This window comes from Theropithecus gelada, chromosome 13, assembly GCF_003255815.1.
Source record: "Theropithecus gelada isolate Dixy chromosome 13, Tgel_1.0, whole genome shotgun sequence".
Taxonomy (NCBI): domain Eukaryota; kingdom Metazoa; phylum Chordata; class Mammalia; order Primates; family Cercopithecidae; genus Theropithecus; species Theropithecus gelada.
This window is the reverse complement of record NC_037681.1, coordinates 63297372-63308133: the sequence shown is the minus strand read 5'-3', so window position 1 is coordinate 63308133 and position 10762 is coordinate 63297372. Positions and strand designations below refer to the sequence as shown.

At 45.8% G+C, this 10762-nt stretch overlaps 1 non-coding gene across 1 annotated transcript; it reads right to left on the bottom strand.

Annotated features, from left to right (window-relative positions):
* Positions 1-9725: 9725 nt before the first annotated feature.
* On the bottom strand, positions 9726-9818 carry TRNAI-UAU. Its single transcript is given in 2 exon segments — positions 9726-9761; positions 9781-9818. It is a non-coding gene; the product is annotated as a tRNA-Ile (tRNA).
* Positions 9819-10762: the final 944 nt, after the last annotated feature.

The window sequence follows — 10762 nt, the reverse complement described above, 5'->3', positions numbered from 1 at the left end:
ATCCTATTTCTCAACAGTGCTAATTACTTTAAAAATAAGTTTGCCTCCTTGTGGTCATCACCCACGGGCTCTAGTTCTAAGCTCATACTCTTTTCTCTTTTTTTTTTTTTTTTTTTTGAGACTGAGTCTCACTCTGTTGCCCAGGCTGTAGTGCAATGGCATGATCTCAGCTCACTGCAACCTCCACCTCCCAGGTTCAAGCGATTCTCCTGCCTCAGCCTCCTGAGTAGCTGGGATTACAGGTGCGCACCACCACACCCGGCTAATTTTTGTATTTTTAGTAGAGACGGGGTTTCACCGTGTTGGCCAGGCTGGTCTCAAACTCCTGACCTCCTGATCCACCTGCTTTGGCCTCCCAAAGTGCTGGTACCACAGGCATGAGCCACCGCGCCTGGCCTCATGTTCTTTTCTCTAGAGCAACACTGTCTGTGACTATTTCTTCTTTCACAAATATTTGAAAGCAGCTCAGAAATCCATCCTCAGTCCTCTCTTTTCCAGGATCCATGTTTCTTGGAGTTTCAACCGCAGTCACCATGGATGACCTATTGTTAGAAGAAACGGAGGGGCATCTAGTCCCCTAGATCACTAAGGTCAGAAGTTGTCGTGCCAAAGATTTACTGGGGAAAGACCGAGAACCAAAATAAGGAAGCAAAGCTCCTTACCCCACCAGGCTTTCCCAGAGCTTAGACTCTACCCCAACTGCCTGCCTGTACCCCCTGGGGGGGACTCAACCAGCAGGGAGAATCCAGGCAATTAAAGGTAATTCAGTTTTACAGTTCAAGTTAAAAAGAAGAAGAAAATAGATAAGATAAAAATAAATGTAAAGAAAAAAAGAAGATTAAAAGGAAATGAGTGAAAAGACCTTAGTCTTAGACAGAGGAATAGGCAGAATGAAACTTTCAAAGGGAAAGAATATACTCATTAACAAAAGAGTTTTTATCAGCACCATAGGAAAGGTAAAACTAAAATCTCAAAAAAATAAAAATGAAAAAATTGTAAAAAGAGGTTTTTGGTTTTTGTTTGTTTGTTTGTTTTGAGAGCCTCACTCTGTCACCCAGGCTGGAGTGCAGTGGTGCACCTCCCAAGTGGCTAGGATTACAGGCACCCACCCACCAGCTAATTTTTTTGTATTTTTAGTAGAGATGGGGTTTCACCATGTTGGCCAGGCTGGTCTCAAACGCCTGACCTCAAGTGATCCACCCCCCTCGGCCTCCCAAGGTGGCATGAGCCACCATGCCCGGCCAAAAGCTAATTCTTTGAGAAGATAAATGAAAGTAAAAAACCCCTAACCAAACTGATTTTTTTAAAAAGAGAGAGCGAGAGAGAAAAGACGCAAATTACCTATATTAGGAATTAGAGAAGGGACATCACTACAGATCTTACAGATAATTTAGAAAGATAAGGAGAGGGACTATTGTGAAAATTTTATGCCAATAAATGTAAGAAATCAAATGAAATAGACTTTTTGAAAGACACAAAGTACTTAAGTATACTCAAGAATTAATAGATAACCTCAATAGCTTTACACATATTAAACTCTTAAACTTATAGGATTTTCAAAACAAAAAACCTTCTCACAAGGAAAACTGTAGGCCCACAGAACTTCACCATGAATTCACAAAATATTTAATAAAGAAATAGGGCCAGGCCTTGTGGCTCACACTTGTAATCCCAGCACTTTGGGAGGCCAAGGAGGGAGGATCATTTGAGCCCAGGAGTTTAAGAACAGCCTGGGCAACATGGCAAAACCCTGCCTCTGCAAAAATTACAAAAAATAACCAGGCATGGTGGCATGTGCCTGTAGTCCCAGCTACTTGGAAGGCTGACATGGGAGGATCACTTGAGCCCAGGAGGTTGAGGCTGCAGTGAGCCATAATTGCACCACTGCACTACAGCCTGGACAACAGAGTGAGACCCTGTCTAAAAAAAAAAAAAAAAAAAAAACTACAAAACATTGCTTAAAGAAATTGAAGGCCTAAATAAATTGAGAGGTATGCTGTGTTTATGGAATCAGAAGACACACTTTTAAGAAGGTAATTCTGAAATCGTTGAATGTATTGATCAATACATTGAACACATACATTTACATTTTTTGAGACCTGTCTTAAAAAAAAAAAAAAACTATGAAACATTGCTTAAAGAAATGGAAGGCCTAAATAAATGGAGAGATATACTGTGTTTATGGAATCAGAAGACTTTTTTTTTTTTTTGGAGACAGAGTCTCACTCTATCCCCCAGGCTGGAGTGCAGTGGTGTGATTTCAGCTCATTGCAACCTCTGCTGCCTCCTAGGTTCAAGCAATTCTCATGCTTCAGCCTCCCAAGTAGCTGGGATTACAAGCATCCGCCACCACACCCAGCTAATTTTTGTATTTTTAGTAGAGACGGGGTTTCACCATGTTGGCCAGGCTGGTCTCGAACTCCTGACCTCAGGTGATCTGCAGAAGACATATTTTGAAGAAGGTAATTCTCCTCAAATTGTTGAATGTATTGATCAATACATTTAACAGAATTTCTATCAAAATCCAAGCAGATTTTTTCATAGAAATTGGTAAACTGAATCTAAAATTTATATGAAAATGTAAAGGACCTGTAATGGCCAAAACCATTTTGAAAGAGAAGAACAAAACTGGAGAATTTATAGGCCAGGCACGGTGGCTCACGCCTGTAATCCCAGCACTTTGGGAGGCTGAGGCGGGAGGATCATGAGGTCAGGAGATCGAGACCATCCTGGCTAACACGGTGAAACCCAGTCTCTATTAAAATACAAAAAATTAGCCGGTTGTGGTGGTGGGCGCCTGTAGTCCCAGCTACTTGGGAGGTTGAGGCAGGAGAATGATGTGAACCCAGGAGGCGGAGCTTGCAGTGAGCCAAGATTGCACCACTGCACTCCAGCATGGGTGACAGAGCAAGGCTCTGTCTCAAAAAAAAAAAAAAAAAAAAAAAAAATTGGAGAATTTATAATACCTAGTTTCCAAACTTACTCTAAATGTACAGTAATCAGCACAGTGTAGTGTTGGCATGACACTATACTGACAGATCAATAGAATAGAATGAAAGTATAGCAACAGAGCAACACATTTATGGACAGCTTATTTTTGATAAGATGCCAAGGCAATTCAATCAGGAAAGAATAAGCTTTTCAACAAATTGTGCCATAATTTAGATACCCACATATCCCACCCCCTCTCAAAATAAGACCCTTACCTCACACCATACACAAAAATTAAGTCAACTCAAAATGGAGCATAAACCTAAATGTAAGAACTAAGTCATGGACTAAAATCTTGGTGACCTTGAGTTAGACAAAGGTTACTTAGATATAGCACCAAAAGTACAATCAATAATGGGTAAAGAAATCAATGAATTGAACTTCATCAAAATGTTAAGATTTTGCTCTTTAATAGACATTAAAAAATGAAAACCCAAGCCAGAAACTGGAAGAAATTGCAAATTATATATCCACAGGCCAAGCACAGTGGCTCACACCTGAAATCCCAGCACTTTGGGAGGCCGAGGTGGATGGATCACCTGAGGTCAGGAGTTGAAGACCAGTCTGGCCAACATGGTGAACCTTGTCTCTACTAAAAATACAAAAATTAGCTGGGCATGATGGTGTGCACCTGTAGTCTCAGCTACTCAGGGGGCTGAGGCAGGAGAATCAGCTGAACCTGGGAGGCGGAGATTGCAGTGAGCTGAGATTGCACCACTGCACTCCAGCCTGGGTGACAGAGCAAGACTCTGTCTCAAAAAATATACATATTATATATCCAACAAGGGAACTATATCTAGATTATACAGAAAAGCTCTACAACCCAATAATGAAAAGAGAAGCAACTCAATAAAAAGCAGACAGAAGCCCAGAGTGGTGGCTCGCACCTATGGTCCCAGCTACTGGGGAGGCTGCGACAAGAGGATTGCTTGAATCCAGGAGTTTGAGGCTGTGATATCACGCCACCGCACTCTAGGCTGGGGGACAGAACAAGACCCCATCTCAAAAACAAAACAAAACAAAAACAAAAAAATACTTCACCAAAGAGGATATATTAATGTCTAATAAGCATATGAAAAGCTATTCAACATTATTAATGCAGTTCATTGTACATAAACTATAACTCAAAAAAGCTTTAAAATGTAAAACTTATTGGTTATCTTCAGAAATTATTAGGGAATCAAAAAGAGAAAGAATCAAGCAATTATCTAGTCTTTCTTATGTGAATTGTGCTTCCATAGTCATAAATGCAGAAGGAATAATAGAAAAGCGCCATTGGGGAATCCTCAATAAAAATAATAGGTTTAGACCAAGATAATCAATGGCTGCTAAAACATTAGGTTAGAGGCTGGTGAAGGATTTTTTAATGGATGGATTCAGCCGACCATGCTGATGAAGGATTAGAGGCTGATGAAGGATTTTATAATGGATGGATTTGGCTGACCATGCTGAAATCATCAATCAAAAGTAATATTTCTAAATGTGGGACAACCAGACATTATGTACTTTCTTTTGTAATGCAATAGCACACAGTACCACCTAGAATATATTTTAGGGGGAAAATAATCTGAATACTGTAAAGCTTCTAGATATAATTGCCTTGAGGGATTGAAGAACATGGGGCTGAAGAAAACCTTGAGCACATAATTAGCCAAAATCTGTGGGAAATTCTAAAGGTCAACAAAGAAATGTCATAAAAGGGGGTGGAAAGAGAGGGAGTTGGAATAGATTAAAAGAGACTTAAAGGATACACCAATCAAATGCCAAGTACGCCCCATGTTTGGATCTTGATTCAAACAAACCAACTGTAAAAATATTTTTCAGAGATATGGGTAGCAATTTGAATGCAGATGATATATGAGATGAAGCTAAGTAATTATTATTACTCTTGTTGGGTGTAATAATGATACTGTGGTTATGCTTTTTTAAAAAAGTGATTAGCTGTTGGGTATATATGCTGAAGTCTTGACAGGTTAAATTAAACCATATCTAGGATTTCCTTCAAAATATTCCAGGGGTAAGGGGTGAATGTTGTGGGAAGGATATAGATGAAACAATGTTGACAATTCTTTAAAGTGGAAACATGGGGGTTAACTATACTGTTCTCTCTACTTTTGTGTATGTTTGAAATTTTCCATAATAAAGAATTGGGCTTTGGTTTTGTTTTGTTGAATTTAAAAGAGCTTGTTTCTACAGATCACAGCCCTCTGGCTGTGTTCTGACCTACTGAGAGTTCAACAGGACCCCCTCCCTTTACCCATATGGAGGCCACACACTCAATATCTGTAGGGTACAAATGACTGAAATGAGTCTGGGATAAAGAAAACAGCAAAGCAAGCCAGTGAATCATGGCAGCTGGCACCTACCTCTGTGTTGGAGACTAATGGAGAGTGACAGGGACCGTGGCAAACCAAAAGCCACATACACATCCAAGTTGGGCAGTCAGTCTTGCTATGTAGGAATAAAGGCCCCAGATGGCTGGGCTTCTGACTGTAGCGTGTGGTTTGTTCATCTCATTACAGAAAGGTTCCCCCTTTTCTCCCAGGCTGGAATACAGTGGTGTGATCTCGGCTCACTGCAACCTCCGCCTCCCAGGTTCAAGAGATTCTCCTGCTTCAGCTCCCCCCAGTAGCTGGGACTACAGGCACGGCTAATTTTTGTATTTTTAGTAGAGATGGGGTTTCGCCATGTTGGCCAGGCTGGTCTTGAACTCCTGACCTCAGGTGATCCACCCACCTCCATCTCCCAAAGTGCTGGGATTACAGGCGTGAGGCACCACACCCAGCCCTGACTTTTCATTAGAAACTGAAAATCTCAGCATTTCTGTGAAATCTCCGAATATGTAGGCAAATGATTTTTTTTTTTAATGTCAGTACTTTGCAAGTTAGTGCTGGAAGGCCAAACAAAATCTGTCTGCAGGCTAGATTTGTTCCACAGATGGCTGTTTTGTGATCCCTGACACTACACCATGTAATGCATTATATAGTAATGCATTAATAATCGGTTGACATTCTTAGCAGTTGGGTCACACTGCTGGCACGACCAAGGTTGCACACATCCGAGATCCCCAGATCTTTTACATGCAAACAGCTGTCAAGCCAGGCATCCTCACACATGGCACTTTGAACTGAACATAGACTTACAATTATCTCTATGAAAACTGCATCTTGTCATTTGTCAGAAACATTTGTCTCTGGATTGGCTCCACTCTTCTTCCAAATTCTACTGAATGTGCACTCCTTTCAGGCTGTGTCACCCCTAGCTCTGATGAGCTCGTCTTCATCCAAGCATTCTACAAAGCCAAGGTCAGCCTGGGTTACATCAGGTTTCTCTCCTGCTGGGGCCTGGGGCTGTTCAGTTGTCACTTCAAGCTTCCTTCCCAGTTTGGTCACTTCGTACTTACCCACTTCCTTCTTGAAGCCACTACACAGTATAGTCAGGCCTAAGCCAGTGATCTGATGCTAATAAAAATATCATAATACTTTGTGGTTTTTAAAGCATTTTCCTATATTCTGACTTGATTTTTTTTTTTTTTTAATTGAGACAGAATCACTCAGGCTGGAGTGCAGTGGTGTAATCTCAGCTCACTGCAGCCTCTACCTCTTGGGCTCAGGTGAGCCTCCCACTTCAGCCTCCCAAGTAGCTGAGACTACAGGTGTGCCTCACCACACTGGGTTAATTTATGTATTTTTTGTAGAGACAGGATTCCCCATGTTACCCAGGCTGGTCTTGAACTCCTGGGCTCAAGCAATCCTTCTGCCTCAGCCTTCCAAAGTGTTGGAATTACGGTGTGAGCCACCATGCCCTGCTGACTTGATTTTTATCACCCACCACAACCTTAAAAAATTCTATCAACATCATTTTAAGACATTGGACCACAAATAGGTTCACAGTATGTTTGTTGTTTATGGCCTAATCAATTTCTTAGCTGAAGATTTCTAAATTAAGGAAAGAACAACTAGTTTAGCTTCCTTCCAACTCTACCATCTTAACAGAGAAACAGTTGCCAAAGCCACTGCCATTCCAGCAGTAACCAGCAGGGACAGAAACAATATTGAAGAATGTTCTAACCATAACAGTTGTTGGAAAATGGAATAGGTTGCCTTGAGAGGAACTGAAATTCTGATGCTTGTAGTTTTCAAATAGGAGCTGGGGTTTTGTGGAAGGAATTTCTCTGTGATAGGAGGTTGACAGAATGATCTCTCATTCATTTATTGTTGTCTGTTTGGGATCTTGCTTTGAGCTGAGCTCTGAGAAGTACCTAAGAGACTCCTGGTGGTCAGTGAGTTACCTGTGAAGGTTAGAAACCTGCACTTACCGAGTCTGATCACTCTTCTGCTTTGTGCATTTTAAAATTAATCACCTCTTACAAAGCAGTTTTTGGCAAATTTCCTTTTGAAAATGCCAACCCTTTCTCCATTATTAAAAAATGGAAAGAATCGATACGATGGACTATTAGTCACAAAAAGACATGAAGCAGTGATATATGGTACAATATGGATGAATCTTGAAAATATTATAAAGTGAAAAAGCCAATTACAAAAGACCACATGCTGTATAATTCCATTCGTAGGAAAGTCCAGACTAGGGAAATCTACAGAGACAAAAGGTGGCTTTGTGATTGCTTAGGGCTGGTAGGGGAACAGGATGGAAGATGGGAGGGTGAGAACTAGTCTTGAGGTGATGAAAATGTTTGAAAATTGACTGTGGTGATGATTGTACTTACCTGTGAACATACTAAAATCCATTGAACTGTACACTCTAAAATGGACGAGTTGTATGGTACAGGAATTATATCCCATTAAAGCTATTGGGTTGTTTTGTTTTTGTTTTTGTTTTTTAAGAAAGTAAGCAATTTGTTGTTGTTGTTGTTGTTGTTGTTTTTGATACGGAGTCTCGCTCTGTCGCCCAGACTGGAGTGCAGTGGCACGATCTCGGCTCACAGAAACCTCCGCCTCCCGGGTTCAAGCAATTCTCCTGCCTGAGCCTCCCAAGTAGCTGGGATTACAGGCACACGCCGCCACGCCTGGCTAATTTTTTGTATTTTTAGTAGAGGCGGGATTTCACAGTGTTAGCCAGGATGGTCTCCTGACCTCGTGATCCGCCTACCTTGGCCTCCCAGAGTGCTGGGATTACAGGCGTGAGCCACTGCGCGAGGCCGCAAGGGTTTTTTTGTTGTTTTTGTTTTTAGACAGGTCTGGCCCAGGCTGGAGTGCAGTGGTGCCATCTCAGCTCACCACAACCTCCGTCTCTCGAATTCAAGAGATCCTCCCACCTCAGCCTCCCGAGTAGCTGGGATTACAGGTACGTGCCACCATACCCGGCTAATTCTTCTATTTTTAGTAGATACGGGGTTTCACCCTGATGGCCAGGCTGGTCTTAAACTCCTGGGTCATAACAACAACAACAAAAATTCCGCCCACCTTGGCCTCCCAAAGAGCCAGGATTACAGGCGTGAGCCACCGCACCTATATTATTATTATTATTATTATTATTATTATTATTATTAAATGGATAGAGATTTTATTTGTTTCCAAGCCTGGGCTGCATTTCTACAGGGCACCCACCCCATGCCTCTGAGGATGTCTGTGAGCCAGAGGCGACCTCCCCGGGGTTGGAGAGGAACCCGGCGCCAGGACGAGGGGAAGTGGGCGGCCCTTCCCACATTCCAGTTGGCACAAGGTTCCTGTTCTGCATCTGGGGGCTGGGTGGGTGAGAGCAACCGAAGCCTGGGCTAGCGGAGGAGATAGACGAGAGCTCCGCCCTCCATCCACTTCTCTGAACGTTTTAGGTCTTGCTTTTTACCACTCGCGGGGTAATATTTGCATCCAAAATCTAGCAACGATCCCGTCCATGAAAACAGCTGAAAATCTCCCCTTTGAAAGAACACGTCCGGGAGTCTTTCCAACCCTTAAGCTTGTGCCCGCTTTGCCCACCCCCCTGGGGATGTGGAGCAGGGCGCATCCGCCCACAACTTGGCCTGATTTCCCGGCCCCCGGGAGGACTTCTGAACCAGGATCTGTGACGTGCCACTAGGAGAAGGGGCACAGGATGGGTAGGGAAACTCTCCGAGCACATTCCCCAAACTGCAAATCTGCCCAGGGACGGCCGGGCGCCTGGGTTGAGAAGGGCCCGCAGTCTATTGGTCTCTGCAGACAGAAGCGAGGGGGAAGAACTCATCACGAGTTACAAGGGCGGAAAACAGTCGCCCCAGATCTCTCCACAGCTCCCCGGACGCCCCGCGCTGGGCCTCGGGCCCTAACGCCTGGGAGTGGTCGGCGGTGCTTGGGCCCCGCCAGGGGGCGAGAGGCAGGGGCCCGGCCCTGGGCCTCATCTCGGCACCGGGAGCTCCGGCTCGCACTGTAGAGTGAAGTGCCCAGAATATTCGATCCCCACGGCCAGCTAGGGACCCCGCCACAATGGAGCGCCTCGCCACCTCCATCCGCCCTCCTGTGGTCCGGGACTAGGTGCAGTTGCAGGACCCGCCTAAGAAGTGCACTAGAAGGACGCAGTCGGTGGATGTCCGGGTTCGAGCGGCTGGATGTCGCGCGTTGGCAACAAGTAGCTCGGAAAACGGGCATTGAGAGTCCACTGCGAGCTGCTTTCTGCTTGCGGCCAATGGAGACGTGCGACACAGCAATTAGAGACAAGAAGGGAGAAGTCTAAAGAAAGACTAACTCCTTCCTTCTGGCAAGGAGATACACAAAAGGGGTTGCAGACATCCAAAAGGGTCGTGCTCCAGGTGAGGCTCGAACTCACAACCTCGGCATTGCTCTGCATGTACTGCTGTATAAGTACCGCGCGCTAACCGATTGCGCCACTGGAGCTCCGCTGAGCGGGCCTCGCGATGGCTCTATCAGGGCGCACCGGCGCCCGCGGCGGGCCTCGGCGGAGCATGCGCGTTCGCGGCGCGAGCCCAGGCCCGAGCCTTCTGCGACTTCGCGCCGATCTCCCGGCTATCCCCCGGCGGAGCAAGCAGGGGAAGCCTGCGAGTGTTGCCCTCGGGAGAGGAGCCGCCTAGCCTGGCCGTGACGGGAGGGCCACGGGGGCCCTGCAAAGAGCGCAGCGCGCAGCCCCGGGCCTCGCCGTAGGAGGAGCGGCCCCAGCGCCTGCGGCCGGAAAACCCCCTCTATGGGCTTCGCGTCCCGGAGCCGGCCCGCGAGGGGCAGGGCCCAGGACCGGGGAGCGGCAGGCGGTCCTCGCCGCGGTGGTGACGCGGGCCGGGGGTGGGGCTGGGGATGGGGATGAGCCGGGCGGCCTTGCTCCCGCGCCCCGGGGAGGCCCGACCCGACTCCCCGCGGGGCCCCCGGAAGGAGCGCGTCCGGAGCTCCCCAGTGGCGGCTGTCAGGGGGCGCCCCGGCTGGGCGAGGCCAGGGGCCGGGGACGGCGCGCGGCTGTGGCTTGGCGCCTGGTCTGACTCGCCAGGTTCCCGCGGCCCTTGGGCCCTCCAGGCAGGAGGCGGGGACCCGAAACCTGGCCAGGCCACCCCAAGCGGAGGACGCGGACATAGCTCGGGCTTTGGAGAAGTTGCAGCCCAAACCCTGCGTGTTTTGTTGGGCCACAAAATGATGTTAAAACTAATTTCCAGTATTTAAAGTGAGGAGATCTCATACAAATATCTAGATATCCATTTAAAAACAAAATCGAACCATTTCACCCAAGGCTGAGTTGTGACTGTTCTGGGCCGTAGGCACTTTTGTCTTCGTAGGCTCCTGTCCTCCATTTTTTTTTTTTTTTTTTTTTTTTTTTTTTTTATCTTTAAATTTTTGGG